This window comes from Pseudochaenichthys georgianus, chromosome 17 (assembly GCF_902827115.2).
Source record: "Pseudochaenichthys georgianus chromosome 17, fPseGeo1.2, whole genome shotgun sequence".
Classification (NCBI taxonomy): domain Eukaryota; kingdom Metazoa; phylum Chordata; class Actinopteri; order Perciformes; family Channichthyidae; genus Pseudochaenichthys; species Pseudochaenichthys georgianus.
This window is the reverse complement of record NC_047519.1, coordinates 32386066-32392392: the sequence shown is the minus strand read 5'-3', so window position 1 is coordinate 32392392 and position 6327 is coordinate 32386066. Positions and strand designations below refer to the sequence as shown.

The window sequence follows — 6327 nt, the reverse complement described above, 5'->3', positions numbered from 1 at the left end:
CTGTCATGTCTCAACAAGACCTTGTTCACGCATTTGTTTTTAGCAGGCTTGATTACTGTAATAGTGTATTTGCAGGTCTCTGTAAAAAATCGGTTAAAAAACGTCAACTGCCAGAGTCCTGACCAAAACAAAAATCACCCCACTACTCAGATCTCTGCACTGGCTACCAGTAGCTTACAGAATCGATTTTTAAATTATATTGCTAACTTATAAAGCATTAACTGGTTCGGGACCCCAATATATGTCCGACATGCTGCTCTGTTACGAGCATAGGTTACGAGCCACACAGAGCTCTGAGAAAATCGGGGGCGGTCCCCCACTCATTGTTCCCCGGCTCAGAACCAAACACGCCGAAGCTGCTTTCAGTTGTATGCTCCCCACAAATGGAATACACTTCCAGAAAACCTAAGGTCTTCACCAACTCTGAGTTCTTTTAGGTCGAGGCTAAAAACACTACTTTTTACAGCTGCTTACCCCGAAGCCTTTTAACTTTTTTTTAGCACCAACCGTATTTACAATGTTGTTTTTAACTATATTTTGTATCTCATTTATGCATGGTTTTTATGAATCTGTTATTCTATTTTGTTTATTGATTGTGTTTCTTTCTGTTGTCTTACTATTAAGTGATAATGATCATGTAAAGCACTTTGAATTGCCTCTCCGTCTGAAATGTGCTATATAAATAAACGTACATTGATATTAAAATCTGAACATGTTGTAAAATCCTGAAAGTGTTCCTATTTCTTTCAAAGACATCTTGTTAACATGCCTGCCTGTCATTAAACTATGAGGAATATGTTATGATTCGTTCTCTCAAGGCTGTGTTAAAAAAACACATATAAATTATTAATAACAGTCTGGTACTGGGCTTTCACAAGGTGAGAGCAAGGATGAGAATGGGGAATAGGACTGTGGATGCTTTTTGTATTTGCTTTTAGAGAATGGGGATAATAGAGTTAAATTTATACAGTTTTTATTCTCAGTGTTGTTACATGACTTTGCTTATTGCAAATACTGGGGCCTGCATGGGGACCACCTGGATTAGCCTGAGGGGCTTCACAGGAAAATTAGAAAAAAGTTTAATTCCACTGTTATAATGAATGATTGTTTAGAAATGTATTTACTCTGAGTTGTCTCTCCAACCTCCTGCCATATCTCCTTAGTCATAATGTACTTTCAAAATCACCTTAGGCATAGTTTCCTCATTGCAATTCATAATTGAACTGTCTTTCTTTTAGCAGGTGCTGAATGTAAACAGAGAATAACATTGCCAGCTCTCTAACCCCCTTGTGTCCTACTGTCTGGGGCATGTTTTCAGAGGCTGCAGGACATGAGTGGCCGGAATGAATGGACACAGCGGCGAGTTGAGCCGAGTGAATCCGAAAATCGTGCTGACCGACCTGTGTGTGTTTCTCCACAGAAAGAAGCGTGACTGTGAGGGGAGAGACGTAACAACTCCCTGCTTTCCACGGCTCCCGTATTGTAGGGGGTGACTGTGTAACTTGTAAAAAAAGAAGACATGTACTTGCAAAAGAAGAAATAAGGTTTGTTCTCGCCTTCTCGCACGCAGGCAGCGACACTCAACACTTGAGAGGAGCTGACGTTAACCCGTGTGCAGCAGCGGAGACACGGAGCTGCCACGAATAGATCCAGTATCCACGACCCCAGACCGGGATAGGACCTCGTGTTCCTCTGGCAGTGGACTCGTATATTTCCCCTGTCTTCTCCCACTCCCCGTGTTTGGCTCTAACTCTTGTGTTTTTACACGAAGTGGATTTGTGTTCAAACTGAAGACAGGACTAGCGGTTCAGAGAAGGAGAGAAATGCCAACGGCGGTGACAAAGAGGAGATTCAGTAAGTGCACCGTTATCTTTTTTCAATGTCCCCCATTGAACTTGAGACGCAGCTTAAAGCTCTGCTGTTAGCGAACTTGCTGACATTACGGCAACAGTATGTATTAATGTGTTTGTTCTGTGTGTTATATTGGCTGGAATTACTTTGAAAATGCTTTTTAAAGGTGTAACTTGAACGGTGAAAGGTTGCAAGTCGGCTCCGTCTGGCAAAATCGGTGTTCGCCTCACGGCAACGCACACAGTTAGTTACTGTTTTTATTTGTGCTAACCTTGAATGTATAGCTAACAACAACTTTTATTACAAAGCCGAATGAGAGATAACAGCCTAATAATCGTTCTGCTTGTGGCTTACAGAAACACACAGTCAAATGCAGCCCTTATAGACTATCCACAGAAATGAAGGTGAATGGGGAAATAAGCAGCTTCTCAATCACTTATTTCACAAGTGATTTTCGATCAAAACAGCAGCACAGAGTTGGCAACGAACTGAGCGCAGGCACTTTTCAGTGATCAAATTGATGTAGCAGTGGTCTATGCAGGGATGAAATCTTAAATCAAGCTGAAAATCTGTCGAGAATCACTAATGAAATAATAAATAGGAGCAGTGGTGGTCTGTGGGGAGTGAGCCTTTCCTCACTCTATTTTGCTATAATTGCAATGTATGGATTTGACATTTTCGAGCTTATACTAGAAAGGATTTGCCATAAGGTGTCAGAGCTCTCTCAAAACCTTGCCTTTTCCCTTCAAGTGGGCTCGTACATGAGTGCGTGACCATGTCAGCAAGAGCCTCAGAAGATGAAATCTTTGCTCTTTCTTAATTTATCATTACCACAGACAGGTATTTGAATTAGTGTGTGCCAATCAATTTCAAAAGCTCGTGTGATGTGGACTTTCTCATTCATCTGCCCTAAAAAAAAATCACTATTGCTGCAGCATGGCTGTGGAGACAGGTTGGATGTCATGGATTTTCTCCTTGCAGCTGGAGCAAAAGCATACATTTCAGCCACCATCCATCAGAGAATTCAATAGCAAAACCATTTTTTGTGACAGCTTTTGCAGGTGCTCTACTTCATCTGATAGCCATTCGCCGAAAGCCCTAAACAAATCTGAAATAGGGGAAGTGTTTTTCACTGGGTAGATTTACAGAAAGAAAGCATTGCATTGAGCCTACAGCACTGTTTGGGTTATTTAAAGAAAGGATTTGAAGCCGGAGTGACATGATGAAGTAGCCTCATGGCCATCCTTTATCAATACATGAATCCGATTAAAACTGTCACAGACACAATGTAGAGACATAAACACGAGCCAAACTGTAACAGGATGAAAGAGGGTGGGTTAGTTTCTTGGAATTGCATCAGAGGCTTTCTGCAACTAAATCATAGGCCTTGCATGTGTGGGTTTCTAACCTTCAGCTTCTACCCACTGAAAGACAGTGATATTTCTACTCTAGATTTAGGGTAATTTATTAATAAACTGTCCTGTTTTAGCTTACAAAACAAAGGCATCTCAGTGGGACAGCCTATTGTAAAAATAGTATTGCTTTTGCATGTGGGATGTTCCATCGACACTGGAGAATACATGCCGATTAGGCAGTGGAGTCTCATTGTAATTTATTTTGTGTTGTAAGTGAGTCTCTCTCGTACTGTTTGGATCTAAGGTTCACCTGTTGTTGCTGTCTGGATAGATATTTTATCATTTTAGCCTGTGTTGATAGTGCTATTAGATGCCATGCTGCTGAAGCATTAAGGCTTTCTTCAATCATGTTGACGAGATGTTGTCAGAAAACTGCAGGCTTTCTTTACTGTGTGTATCCTGAATTATTGTCCTGTTGATTCTGTCTGTTTGTGGGCTGTGAAAGCCACTCTCCAATCAATTAACTTTTTGGCATTTCCTGTAAAATATGTTAATATGTTCCGCCATGGTTTGAGCACAGGTGTTTATATTTCTTTACACATTCCTGCAAGCTTTTAGGCCTTTATTCCCCAACTACTTCAAACCAAGAATCAAGAGATGACATTTGATTTATTTGACCTAATCCTCATGACTCCTGAGGATTACAGGGTGGCCCACAATGGATCACCACAGTGCTTTCTTCTTTTGTTTCTTGCCAGAAGAGTCAACAGTTCATTTGGTGTTCGTTGGGATTTTTTGAAAGAGTGTCTCTGAAAGAAAAAAGCCTCTTAACCGGTGACGTCATCTGCTTGTCACACATTTTGGCAGAAGCCAGGCTACATAAAAACAATTAGCAAACATCAGCTAGTTGGCATTGCAGCCACCTGAACTGAATTGTTTGTATTATGCTTTTAAATCATGGCTAAAAAAGCAGATTCTCCGACTAAGGCTGCATGATTTGCATTAAATAACTAACTGCTATTATATTGACTGATAACTATTGCGATATGATTCACGATACTAGAGGGATTGGTCTTTTTTAATCCTAATTCTCATTATAGTTGAAAAGTATAGTCATTTACTATTTATTTATGTTATGAATACAATTTGTGGGCCAGGTTATCTCTGCAGCTCCACAATATCTCATTTAAAATGGTATTTAAACACATATTTAACTCTAGAAATGTTGTGCTTCCTCCAATTTAAACATTCCACTAGTCCATATTGCAATTTCAATTACATTTCAATGAATGTGCAGCCCCAATTATTATTTTCTTACCATATAAATATGGCTATAGTTTGTTAGCATACAACTGAGACATTGACCTAGAGTAGAATCAACATCTAGTATCGGTTATTATACTGATGGCAGTGTGAGAAAAAGTTTTTAGTGAGTACTTGTCCATGGACAAGTGAGTTTGGCAATTTACTTGTCCGAATACATTTTTCACTTGTCCAGAATGGACAAAAATTGGGGCCACTGGAATCTTCTTCTTCGTCATCGTATTTTACATTTTCCCACGGTTTTTACAACACCGCTAACGTAAGTGAGCGGTAAGATTTTACTGCATCACACAAAGGGTTGGGTATCGTTTGGATTTTAGCGATTCCGGTTCTGCTTTTCGATTCCGGTTATTTTCGGTTCCGGTTCTTTTGAGAGGGTCAAAATAAGTCCCATGACAAACTGGGAGAAAAATATATTTATGAAAACATTAAGTCAAATCTGTATTCCTATTTAGAAATCACTTCATACTGTTTAATTTCTTACAGTTATTGAATACAATTATATAAAAATAATCTCTGCATTGTTTAGTTAGTTCTAAGTGGTGCAGTTTGAGAATGTACAATTGGCCCAGTGTCCTCTGATGTTACACTGCAACCTGCCTGTGGGACAGAGTCCAACCACACACATGTCCAACACATAGGACACCTAATAATAATAATAATAATAATAATACATTATATTTATAGCCTATAGGCCTAGCGCTTTTCTACAACTCAAAGACGCTTGCACGCATTTATTTACTTTTACTGCTCACTGTTTGTAAAAGTAAATAAATAGTATTTTCATTTCAATAATGTAGCTACTTTCTTTACCCTGCTTCATAAACAATACTGACATCCCTGTGCTCCTCCGAGTCTGGGGGTCCGGGGATGTGAGGACAGCGCGAGGACACAGACAGGGAGGCTGCTTCACTTCATAGAGAAAATGGCGGTCAATATTAACAACACAGGAGCTAAAACGCTTAATAACCTTCAGCGCGGCGCAGACGCTCCTGGTGCGTTTAGGGGGTAACTGTACAGAAAGCGGCGAGATGCATTTCCTTAGGAATCGACAAGCAGAACCGAAACTAACATTTCTAAACGAACAATGGCGGACACGTACAATTTGCGAATGAGTTCTGCCTTTTGTAAACTGAATGTATCAATAATTTGTCAATAAATCAGGGCGAAAAACGTTACTTGTCCGCCGGACAAGTCAATTGAAAGATCTACTTGTCCTATATTGTAAATAACACGTCCCGGACGGTGGGACGTGTACTTTTTCGCACACTGCTGATGTAAATAAACCTTCAGAAAAGCTTTCCATTTTAGTTCTGGTATTCGTTGGCGGGTATTACCCCGGTTAATTAATGTGGGAGTGACACCAGTAACCAGTGTTGCAGTTCGTACATTGGTGCCAGGGCCTAGGGCTACCCTTTTTTAACTTTTGAATGTCAAAGATGGCTTCAAATGAATTTACTTATTTTTGTAAGGCTGCATCAGTTGTGTCTGTTGTCCTGGGTAAATCCCTGGCCTGCATGAGCATTGTATGTTGTGTGGTATTTCCTTGCAGTCCTGGTCTGGGGCTCGTAGCCAGAGCATGTGCCTCGGCTTCCTCATATGTCGGCATTCCCTGGCAAGGGCCGGGTTGAATGGCACTGTAAAGAAATCAGCCCCTCTGTGGCCACACACTGAAAAACCACTCGGCACAACCCTGTCCAAACTGACGCTTTCTCATGCTTTCCATATGGGTAAAATCTGGATAATTTCAGGGCCTGGAGTTATAATGAGAGGATTTAGACATAGTGTGTTGGTCTGT

General features: G+C 40.5%; 1 protein-coding gene across 1 annotated transcript in view; it reads left to right on the top strand.

The window, feature by feature from the left end:
• The first annotated feature begins 1450 nt into the window (after window positions 1–1450).
• Window positions 1451–6327, top strand: part of LOC117461791 (receptor-type tyrosine-protein phosphatase F) — a 173257-nt gene continuing 168380 nt past the window's right edge. The window contains exon 1 of the mRNA XM_034103725.1: window positions 1451–1854. The gene's annotated coding sequence lies outside the window, so the exon portion shown is untranslated. The remainder of the gene's footprint in view (window positions 1855–6327) is intronic.